We start from the raw sequence: 12,837 nt of genomic DNA on the forward strand, positions 1-12,837 counted from the left end.
TGTGCTCATCCTTCGAACACTTTGTTTGAAGTTCCACTCCCACTCTCGACTTTCCAAGTCGAAGTGTTTGGTCCAAACATGTTATGCTTGTTGGATTTCCACTTCAACCACTACCATATGGCACCCTTTCTACTCCACTTTGGAGTTTAGGGATTTGTGTCTCGCAAATGCTTTAAGGTCAAATTGGTTAGTTCATGATAACCTCTTGCCAAAGGAACCCCAATGGAAATGGGGTTGATATATCTTAAGCTGGTAGGTATAGGATTTGAATGCTTTGATTAAAAATTTATGGAGGTGTGGAAGCATTGGCAATGAGTTATAGGGCATGATAATTATGAAGCAACCAAACAAAAGGTTTTGAGTTGGAATGGTGAGAGCTAATTTCCTAAGACCGCTTGTTAAAATAAGGAGGCTAGATATATCCTCTAGATTGTGATGTAGTGAATTAATGTTGTAAAAAGAAATACTCATTATCAAAAAAGTCCATTATTGAGACACCTAAGCACTCTAAAATACTTAAAAAGTGGTGTTTAGTATCATAGAGGCATTAGATAAAGCACAAAGGATTAGGTCCATAAAGAATAATGGATAGAAAGTGCTACAAAAACTAAAGATAAGCTAGGTCCATTAATCCTAAGTGGATAAAGCCAAAAAGGATTTTAGCATGATTAGCAATTGGTATATAAGGACTTATGAATAGCAAATGTTAATCTTGGTATATGAAACTACAAGGTGAGCATGTCCTGATTGAGGAACTACTCTCTAAGGTATTGAGTAAATTCATCCCTAATAATACTTGCTAAGGCATGGTAAAAAGTGCAAAGTTACTTTTTTAGTTTGGAAGAGAATAATCGAAGGGAATATATAAAGCCAAAGAGCAAATAATAAATAAATGGAATTAAATCATAGGAATCGAAAGGCATAGCCAAAGATGGTTATGAAAGTTAAGAGTGTAAAATCAAGTGGGTGTTTAAGGTGTAACGCTTCTGAGTTTGGACTTCCTGGGAGGTCACCCAGCCCAATACTATTCAAACCCAAGAACGCTTAACTCCAACTATCCCAAAACCCTTAACCGATTGGAAAAGGGGGTACACTCTTATTCATAGGCCCTTTCCCTCTATATTTGAACCCTTATGGATTGTCTCTCGAGTCGTTTTCTTTGGTTGCTTACAATCCACCACGCTTCCCTACAAGTTCACGCCCTCGTGAACGGAAGCTGAGAGTCGTAGCTCTCCCGAGAGCCCCGCTCTCTTGACACCCTACCCCTCGGGTCGAGCCCAGCAGGAGCAAATTGGACCAGCCAGATGTCAATCAACATGTGGTGTGATTCCCCTAGCCAACCAACAGAGTCGGACCCAAGACCCTCTCTGATACCAAATGTAATGCTCCTGAGTTTGGACTTCCGGGAGGTCACCCAGCCCAGTACTATTCAAACCCAAGGACACTTAACTCCAACTATCCCAAAACCCTTAACCGATTGGAAAAGGGGGTGCACTTTTATTCATGGGCCCTTTCCCTCTATATTTGAACCCCTATGGATTGTCTTTCGAGTCGTTCTCTTTGGTTGCTTACATAAGAGTGTTATTATTGGTAACTATGATATCATAAAAAGTCTAAAGTATAGAATTGTCCATGTTAAACCATATAGTAGTTAAAAAGCTTGCAAAAGAAAAAGCCTTAACAAGCTAAGAAATAAAATCCCTTTAATGTTTTTAAAGATAATTTTGGATATTTGAGAAGGGTTATATATAAAATTTATGAACGTTATCCTTGTCAAATTTTACTTCAAAGTTATTAATGTTTCTTTCTTTAATTAGGTATTTGTATTTATGATTTTGAATAAAACCATTATCTTTGCCAATCAATCATTTGTATAAACCTTAATAGTAAGTTAGTGAGATACCTTAATCAAATTATTTATCTCCTCATAAGCATGAGGGAAATTTCAACCCACATATCTATGAAATACAAATTGAAAATTTTATAAAAGTTAAAATATTAACATTTGAACTCACAAATCTATGAAATACATATAAAAGAAATTATAAAAGTCAAAATATTGATCTACTTATCAACTTTATCCTTCTATTAATCTTGAAAATACTTGATAAATGCTATTTAATTTTGAAAATTCACCTCAAAATGTTTGATAAATTACTTAATCTTAGCTCATATAATAGTATTATTATAAAAAGCTTGAATTAAATGGTATATAATATTTTCAAAATATTTCCATATTTCCCCATAATTTCACTTTACAAATAATATGTTTGAGAAAGTTCCTCTTTACATGCCAAATACATAATTAAATTTGACAATCAAATGTAGCTGTATGTAAAAGCAAAATGAAATTAAATTATAGCATATTAAATTAATTACCCTAAAGCATTAATCTCCACTTTCACATCATCAATTAATGGTTTTCCAATCTGATATGTGTTCAGAAACTTAATTCTTAAGAGTTGTCATTCAATAGGAATTGTAAATTATCAAAGATAAAATAAATGAAAGCTTTACTTTATAGCAATTACTTTCAAAAGTTTATTTTTCCTGAATCATAGACATATATAACACTTCATCATTATACAGATCCAGTGGCACTTTCCAGACAAATCCACCCCCATTGCAGTGTTTCTACACTCTAGTTCCCTTTTCCAAGCAAAGTGCTAAGAGAATCTTAGATGCTCCAGTAAGAGGATTCCATACTATAAGATCTTTCCCTTTCACCCCAAGTAACAAACCACTGCTAGCATTTAGAACATAATCCATGTCATGCTCCATAGCAACCCAGCTTGCTTCTTGTCCCACAAAGCGGTTGCATCTGTAAAGAAACCTTTGGCACATATACTCTAGACCCAAAACATGAGGACTACGATTCAAGTGGTGTGTGTAGTGAAGAGCTGCAACGGGTGTCTCTATGAGATCCTTCCATGCCTTGCACGCGGCTCTCATGCGGAAGTGTAAAATAGCTGTTGGCACCTCCCCATTTTCATTTTCTGTAGCCAATTTTAAACCTAGTCTTAAGTGTTCTATAACGAAAAACCCTAAAGAAGGTTCAGCAGGGATGAAGGCCGCTGCTCATCCATCCATGACACTGATCAAGAATGCAAGGTGCCCGAGGAGAGCGCCAGTAGCAGCGAAGATCAGCACAGGTGAGAGGAAATCTCTCTCCACATTCCTGGAATTTGAGCCTAAGATTTACAGCTGTGGAGAAGCATGAAGCTGTGATGAAGTAGGCAATGTTTTCTCTCTTCGTTTACTCGTGCCTTTGATATCTTCTCGCTGGCGAGCTCCCAGATACACCAAGAAATTTGCTTAGCAACATTGTCGAAAGATCTTCCAGATCCAAAGTTATAACTTTTCTATGTTGCAAGAGTCTGATCTCATTCACGTTTTGGCAGCTCGATCCAGATGTCCAAGCTGCATTTGCTGTGGCCTTCGACAACATCTATAAATTTCTCGCATGGCAGAAAACTCAAGAGCTTGAAGTGGAAACCATGCCTGATAACTTGGAGCTTTCATGATAAATGCTTACTCCCCAGCTGTTCTAGGGAGTTAAATGCCGGCAAGTTGTGAGGAGTATTGACGCTGCCGGCCTTTATGTTCCTGGATCAACAGCACTTATGCTAGCAGTGGTACGTCATGTCTTTCACTGATCTTTCTTCTTAAAGCTGCGAGATTAATAGCCTGAAAGTATTGCCGGATGTGAGACCATTGTTCTTGCGACTCCACCATGGTCAGTCCGGTTCAATTTGTTCAATTTGAAAGTATTTTTTCTCTCTTGTTGCATATACTCATTTTTGGAACTGTTTAGGCTGTAGCTGCCATGGCATGAGGGGCGCGGACCATACTTGAGCTCACGAGTTGAAGAGTTGAGCTCACGAGTTGAGCTCAATTTTCAATTGTAATTTAGTACAAACATTATAAATTTTAAAATTTTAAGGTTATGGTGAACCTAATAATTTAATAACTCTCTCTATATTATATAAATAAAAATGTTCTAAAGAACACTTTTTGTTCTAATAATTTACATGCAATGATAGGGACATTTGTTAGAACATAAAATAAAATGTTTGCAAAAAGAGTATTCTTGTCACTTCTTTAAATTTGTACTCTATGCTTTTTGGCTAGTAAATGTTAGGTTTGTCAGAATTAAAAAATTATTAAATTTGAAATAAGATTCTATGTAAAGCCATATAACCGTTTGAAAGGAAAAAAAATAACCGTTGATGTAAGCTTATTGCATATAAAAGAAAGACTTGGTTCTTTGTAGAATACATTCTTGAGGGGTTTGTCGTAGCATACTATCTAGAATTTATAGATTTTCATTCACACTCTCATTCGAAAAAAGGGAAATACACCCATAAATGTCTATGGGTTCTAGTGCTGGTAATTTTAACTCTCACAATCTTTCTTCCCAAGGTTCAAGGGTTAAGAGATGCAATAACTATCCCATTGCATAGCATAACCAAATCACACAAGAGAATGAAAAAGAGGATAGTGAGGATAGTGATCATGAGTTGGAGATAAATGCAATGACAGAGGGTGCAACAAATTGGGTGAAAAAGAATGCCCTCTTACTTGTTTTAGAAAAGTGCAATTCTGCCACTTTCAAGAAGTGCCCCATATGTTTTCTAGCGTTTGGTGGAAACAATGGCAATGATCAGTATGATGATATATATGCTCTTGCGACACACTGCAACATCACACACCCGAAAGACTACCATGAAATCTTTTTTGAGATGGTAAAGATAGAAATGGAGACACACGAGTACTATGAGCAGTATTGCGAGAAGAACATTCGGAAGTATATAAAATGAAAAGTGAAATGAAAAAGCACATTTTTATTAATTATATAAAGTATAATAAGTTTTACTGATAGAGAATAAACATCGATAGTGTTGGAGAAATCTAATTAGCTCCAAAAGTTTTCTGCAACTCAGTAATAGTAAGGCTTGCTTGGTGTATATGAATATCCACTTTAGGATTCTGATGCAAGATGTTGATGAAGATGTAGTACTTATGCTTGCAAGGAGCATATGCCTTCCCATGTTCCTCGCGCTTCGTAAAGTCTGGACATGTGCAAGAAGGAAAGTCATGAATGGCAATTGTGTACTCTCCACCTTCTGTTTTGACTGTGTACTCCTTTGCAAGTGCAGTGATGTACTTCATGGAGAGAATCTCACACTCAAGTGTTTGAGCCAAGTTTATTTTACCTTGCTTTTGCTTGGAGACGGTACCAATAAATTTAACTGCCTTACCTTTTCTTGCTGGCCTCCTGTGCATCTCTGTAGGAATAATCCTGCTCCTGTCACTCATGTCTCCAACTCTCCTCTTAAGATTAAAACCAGATTTCTCAAAGTTTTCAATCTCATCCGAGGTGAGTGCGACCCCATTAGCAACCGGCCATTCTTTAGGTATTGCATCAGGTTTAGTCACTATAGTGTCTTCAAGCCGCTTTGTATGGTTGGCATCAGTGTTGCAACAATATAGCCAGCATCATCTTGAAAATCCTGCTTGCTTTCGTTCCCCATAGAAACATGGGGCTGGAACAGAAGCAAATTTTTCACCACGAATCCAAGCCCAACACTTGCCCCTTGGAAGCCTCCCCACACACCTTACATTCGATTTTTCTAGCACGCATCGGATTGCCCATTGCTTCGGCTCCACACTATGGTAAGCAATTTCAACCTGTTGCGATGCACTTTCTTCATCAACCACTTGAGGTGGCTCGGTCCGAGAGCGGTGTCTTGGAGTAGAATGGTACTCGACATCAGGCCTGTGAGAGCTTATTGCTCCAAGGTCCATACCAACATCTTCCCCAGCAAAGGAAAAACGATGCTTTGAGCGGACAGTCTTTATATCACCAATAGAAGCTCGGGGAGTGTACTCCATAGATGTGCCACAGACCACTTCCTCAACTGCAGTTGCCACTGTTCGGGCAGGTGGAGTTAATTTTCTCTTCATCCTATCATGTAACATCTCAACAGAAGGCCTTGTTACCATGTATCTTCCTTCCTCGAATGCCAGTGCTTTTGAAGATTGCTCTATAGGTATCAAATCTGATAGACAGGCTTTGTATAGACTCATCTTCCCTTTCCTTGCCTTAGAAGAACGCTAACTCCAATGCTTACTTTCGGAGAGATTCACAGTTAGGGTGTATGCGAGGTCCTCAAGTGGTTGATCCTAATGGAAAAGGCAATATTAAAAGGTAATAAAAGGAGAAGAAAAAATATAAACCAACATGAAAAAAGCGATGTCCTCATTGGAACATTCTCACTTCCCACCATCCTAACCATGACTAAGTTGTGGTAGGCAACTTACGTCTGTATGGCCATCTTCACGCCACCACATTCGGATCTTGTTTGCTTTTGCCTCATGCTCTTCTTCAGAAGGTGCAACCTGCCATTGTTTGCACAACTCCTTAAATATTGATTGAAACTCTGGCTTGATAAGGTGGCAGTGCTGGTTTAGGCTTTGAGCCCAATGGAACTCACAAGTCCTCTCACGACCTTCCAATGGTTGACCATTCCCAAAAACTGCTTGGATACCATTCTAGTTTGCACCAGCCCCATCTGCCATGAAACCACAAAAGTTTGCAGGCTTACCAGTCTGCTTTAGGACAATATCAAAGAGGGACTTCCAAAATATTTCCTGTGCTGTCTAGTCTTGTACTTTAAACTCTGTTGTCGCAATTGTTAAGTTACAACGTAGCTTATGAAAACATAAATATTATAACAATTTCAATATAATAAGAATAAAAATTACCTTGGATCATACACATGAGCTCCCATGGTTGTCCAACCGGATACACGCTCCATATGGTCAAAATGTACCCATGCATTTGCAAGGTCACTGGACCCAAACATGTCCATTTGGGAGACAAGATCTACGCCAGAGGCAGGGCCCATGGTAGACATTTTGAAGACGAAGGGGCGCTCTTGCTCATTCACAACTTGGTCTGGAAATAAACTTCCGTGGATGAATTTGTATGGACAGGTCCGTTTCAATTCAAGGATGGAGTCAATTTTTGATTGCAACTTCCCCTCTTGAGATTCACACATCCAAGATTTTATCCTAAACAATATAATGTAAGAAAAAATTATTATTATAACGTATGAAAAATAACAGATGTACCTCCTTAAGCTAGTAGCAGGTTGTACTCCTCGTAGTAAGTCCCACAAGCTAGCCTCGTTTAGTTGAGTCTTTTGGCAACCTGGATTGAGTAAGGTATTTGCGATAAAATCCTTGAGGACGGTCTTCTGAATATGCTTCGGAGTTGCAAATGAGTTTCTCATAGTCTCTTCCTGTACAGCATCTTTGAAATGGTTGAGAGAACTCCTTTGTATCCCTTCCTGCATTGGATGCATATGTGTGCCAACATGCACTGCAGCTCTTCCAGCCACTCTATCCCGTGGAAGAAAGTAGTACATCTTGGCCTTGTAGATAGCACGACATAGAGGAGCATTTTTGTAGAATCGACATTTGAATCCAACAGCAATGGTGTCATAGGCTGGAGGATTGACTTCGAAAAATATAGAGTTTCTAGAGCGGTCTCGATTGCATGCTTCATCCACACAATCTAAATGCCTGCCATAATGAACTATAGACACTGTGCCTTCAAAATGTTGGAAGTGTGTGGTTTTGATCTTGCACCAATTGTGGACATCCTGCTTGGTTTCCATCCCCTTCCGTTTGGAACCTGTGTTGCTGACAAGAGGTGGTAGCTCAAAGAAAATGTTGCCGTTGTAGGAGGATGGAAGCTCACTCACAAGCCTATACAAAAACAAGTGCACATCGATTGAGAGGCGTGAAAATTGGAAAGCATTGCTAACGGTTTTGAATATTGCTGAAGTTGGAGCTGGAGCTAGTGAATTTGGTGCCGACACTAGCATAACATCTCCACTTGAACTAAAAGAGGACGAGAGGATAACAACTGACTCTTGCTTCACATTCACTTTCGCTGGAGCGCATTTTGGCATTTTGACTGGAGATCCGAACACTCGAATCTCCTTTGACTTGGAATTTTGTAAATCCCATTGTTGTCCACCCTCGCCCACACCAGAAAGAAGAAACTCTGAGTATGCAACTATACTGGTGTCAAGAAATAGAGCCAAGACGAAGATCAAAACGCCGATATAAAAAACTGTAAGCGACTAATTTTTCCGTTCTACTTTAGTCACTTAACCACACCTCCAACCACTTAGAGGAGTCTCATTCACAACCTCCATAAGTCCAATTTAGGACTTGGGACTTGCTAGCCCCAAGAATGGCATCCATGCCACTCCACACTTGCACCTGGTCCAAGTGCTCCACGTGTCCGGTCCCAAGACCGACACCCAAAGGTACCACTGACATCTCGGCCCGTTACGCTAAGGCCATGCCCATTCACCTTTGCTGCACTAGTGATCCAATACCACTTGCATCACCATCCCGTCTCTCCAAGACTGGGCCATCTGTCCACGAGTGGTCATCCTGGACCCACTCCTTAGCATCCTTAGGATGCCCAAAGACCTGGGGAATCGCCTTCCCAAAAGTCCCTTTGTCAGTTCCTACCAAGTCCCTTTCTGCCCCTGGCCGTGTTTGCCAACACTGCCACTGGATCGAGGCCCACAGGCCCGACCACTAAGTCCCATGGTCCTCTGGGACTTCTTCACCACACGACTGTGTCCTTGGTCACAACCCCAGAGGACTGCTCCTCTTCCTTTCCACAGTCTAGGCCTTTGGGACAACATTTCGGAACACCGTGGCCTTACGCGAGCCACCTGGGTACTCTCCCCACCTTTCGCCTTTAGGTGCTCTAGCCATGGGCTTAGAGCGAGGTTCCGTTGAGCCACGCCTGGTATCCAAGTAGGTAGTGCCACCCACACTTGGACTGGGAGCATCGGCCAGTCGATCTCCCGGGGGAACTAGAGCCGGCTCTTGAACACTTCACTAAGCTACCCCGCTTGTCGGTCCGTATTCACTCTAGTCTTGGACTTCCCAGTGGTCAGTTCATCACCCAACACTGGGTCTGGCCTTCCTGGGCCAAACTGGCCCTTCCTGGCCAAACTGGCTCCACTGCAGTCCTCCCCCTACTATACTTTTGGGGCTCACCAAACCCCCCAGGGTCTGGGAGACGAACGCTTTGGGCTTTCACCCTCTCAGGCTCCGGACTCGGACTCGGACTCGGACTCGGACTCGGACTCGGACTCGGACTCGGACTCGGATTCGGACTCGGACTTGGGCTCGGGCTCGGTCTTGGCCTCGGCCTCGGTCTCGGTCTCGGTCCCGATCTCGGTCTCGGTCTCGGTCTCGGTCCCGGTCTCGGTCTCGACTTCGGACTCCACCTCGGACTCCATCTCAGACTCCATCTCGGACTCCATCTCGGGTCCATCTCGGACTCCACTTCGGACTCCAACTCGGGTCCATCTCGGGTCCACCTCGGACTCCAACTCGGACTCCATCTCGGGTCCATCTCGGGTCCATCTCGGACTCCATCTCGGACTCCATCTCGGGTCCATCTCGGACTCCATTTCGGGTCCATCTCGGGTCCACCTCGGACTCCATCTCGGACTCCATCTCGGACTCCATCTCGGGTCCATCTCGGACTCCACTTCGGACTCCAACTCGGGTCCATCTCGGGTCCACCTCGGACTCCAACTCGGACTCCATCTCGGACTCCATCTCGGACTCTCCCACGTGTCATGTGTTGGTCCTTTTGGGTCCCTTTTTGGAGCCTCGCCTTTTGCTCGCTTCGTGCTCATTCCTCGAGCACTTCGTTGGGAGTTCCACTCCCGCTCTTGACTTTTCAAGTCGGAGCTTTTGGTCCAAACGTGTTACGCTCGTTTGGCTCTCGCTTCGGCCACTACCATGTGGTGCCCTTCCAGCTCCACTTTGGGGCCTAGGGATTTTGTGTCTCACAAAAACTTTCAGAAACAATACTCTAAGAGAATGAAAGAGGTGGGTGATCTCGAAAATGAAGAAGAAACCTCTCCATCCTTCTCAATAGGTTTTGGAGTTCTCTCTCTTTATGCTACTTGTAAAAATCTATAGTGAAACATAATTGAAATTTAAATAGAGTAATAAGAAGATAACGTACAAAATGAATTTAAATTCTATAGCAAATTTAACATGTGTAAGTGTGACAGTATTAATATTACTGTCATCTATTATGATGTCTAATGTATGTATACACATAGATCCAAGGAAAGATTTTCAGCACGTGAAGTTTGATAGTTAATAATGATACCAATAATGACATTCTGCTATAACATGTCAAACCAAGAGATCCAATCTAACTATCAGCACGTGTGATATGTCAAGTTGTCAAATTTTAAGTGGTAGATGATAATAAATCTTGTCAAATCTTATTCTTCAATGACAGATTTGATTCGTAGTACAACTCAAGTTTTATCCATAATTGTGAACACTACTCAATGACATTTAAAGCACGTGCCTATTGTTTAGGATCTAATACAACACAAAATAAATTTCTGGATGAGGATTCATCCATTCATAGATGGATATAGTACAACATATTTTAACGTGCCTTATTTATACTCTTTGAAGTTTTTGTAACGATTCCAAAATATGTACAAAATATTGATGAGAATGCATCCTTTCTAGATAATTTGTAAAATATAATATTATATCTCTAATAAGAGAAATGTTGATAGGTGCTAGTTATACCATCATTAAAATATACAAAATAAAGAAGCATAATTGACATATAATAATAATGATAAGATAAAATAAGATCAAAGATATTGTGATGGTTGAGATTTAGGTTATTCGGAATGAACGGCGGATTAGAGATTGGTTAGGGTTAGGGCAGCCATCAGGATTAGGGTTAGGGTAGCCGCCAAGATTAGGTTAGTGTTCGCATCGTGAGTGGAGCGCACGAGAAATCGAGAGATTGAGTGTGAAGGAGATCGAGGGATTGAGTGCGAAGGAGATCGAGCGATTGAGCGTGCAAGAGATCGAGAGATTGAGCGCGCAAGCGGGAGAGATTGAGCGCGCGAGTGGGAGAGATTGAGCGCGTGAGTGGGAGAGTTCCGGAGAGATTGAGTGCGTGAGCAGGAGAGATTGAGTGCGCGAGCAGGAGAGATTGAGGGCCCAAGAAATCTAGCACGATCAAGAAATCAAAGGAGGAAAGATGCCACCAAGGGTGAGTTTCGATTTGATTGCTTCCATTTCCATTTTTTGAGTCCATTGCTTCCCTTTTTTTTCTTGATTGCTTCTTTGCTGGCCGAGGTCAAGCTCGGGCCGGCCACCTCGGGCAATTTTGCTTGCCAAGGGGCCGAGGTTATTCAACCACCTCGGGCAGTTTTGCTTGCTAAGGGGCCGAGGTTATTTGAATAACCTTGGCCGCTCGGCGAGCAAAACTGCCTGAGCTCGAACTTGGGTTGGCCACCTCGGGCAATTTTGCTTGCCGAGGGGCCGAGGTTATTCAAATAACCTCGGCCCCTCGGCGAGCAAAACTGCCCGAGCTCGAGCTCAAGCCGGCCACCTCGGGCACTTTGGCTGCCCAGGCGGCTAAGGTTATTTGAATAACCTCAGCCCCCTGGGCAACCAAAGTGCCTGAGGTGGAGTCTAGGCCCACTTGATTTTTTTTTTCTCTTTGATTGTTTAAATTTCTCATTATCTTTATTTAGTTTGACTAACAAAACTTTTTCTCTTGCAGAAAAAGGAAAATTGTAACACATAAAAAGGTTGTTGGAGCCAAGAAGACACGAGAAGTTCAATTTGGCACTGACAGTGACATCACAATCGACATGTCCATTGGCACAACAGAGATAGTTAGAGATTCACCACCTCCACCACCATCACCTCCACCATCACCACCTCCACCACTGCCATCGCCACCTCCACCACCTCCATCACCACCTCCACCACCTCCATCGCCACCACCACCACCACCATTGCCACCACCACTGCCACTATTGCCTCTGCCCCCGCCGCCACCACCACCACCACCAACGCAAATCCTTGAAGTTGGGCAATCTAGTGGTGTTCACGATAGGGAATCTGAGGAACAGCCTGGAGCTGAAAGAGTTGCAGACCTTCCTGACAACGTGGTGGACAAGCGCTTCCAAGAGACTATTATGCGGAAAAGGGAAAAAGCAGTTCACCAAACACTTGAGGCGCTCAAGTGGCCAGGCCCTTGTGACTTGATCAGAGAAATCCCCCTTTGCCATTTGCAGCAGACGAACCTTGTCCGCACAGCATCCAAGTATGTCAACCCGGATATATACAGCTTGTTCAAACAGAATGGCCTTGCAACAAATATCGGTATGTTTCTAGTCTCTTTTTGCAAGCTAGGAACAACGGAGATCATTACTATCACACCCGAGATTGTGAATAGCTGGGATCCTATTTGGAGGAGGAAGTCCCTAGAATTTGATGACATGCTTATCAGACATCCTGAGACTCGACAGCTTGCGGGGACAATGTTCCAAATTATTGACGGTAACCACCGATATGGAACTTGGATGAAGTGTATCGACGATCATTTTCGCGATGATCCCATCTACCATATCAACATTCCAGTCGGCCATGTTTACGCGAGGGGACCTTTGGATGTCAACAGACTTATCTTGGCCTGCCAAAAGATCAATGCGTAAGTTTTATAATTTTACCTCTAACTCCACTTTAATTTGTTTTGTTATGTTTAAATGTAGCTTGGGCAGTTCGCTATTCAAAAACAAAATCTTGTCCATGACATCTAGCAACTTCGATTTTTGGCAGACTTGAGTGAGGATGACATCCGCCAACATTATGGTGATGATCTCGCAACACTTGTTCGGCACTCACGCACTCGAAATGACAGTACAACTTGGTTCAACAACCCAATCA

Source organism: Selaginella moellendorffii, unplaced genomic scaffold (genome assembly GCF_000143415.4).
Source record: "Selaginella moellendorffii unplaced genomic scaffold, v1.0 SELMOscaffold_18, whole genome shotgun sequence".
Classification (NCBI taxonomy): domain Eukaryota; kingdom Viridiplantae; phylum Streptophyta; class Lycopodiopsida; order Selaginellales; family Selaginellaceae; genus Selaginella; species Selaginella moellendorffii.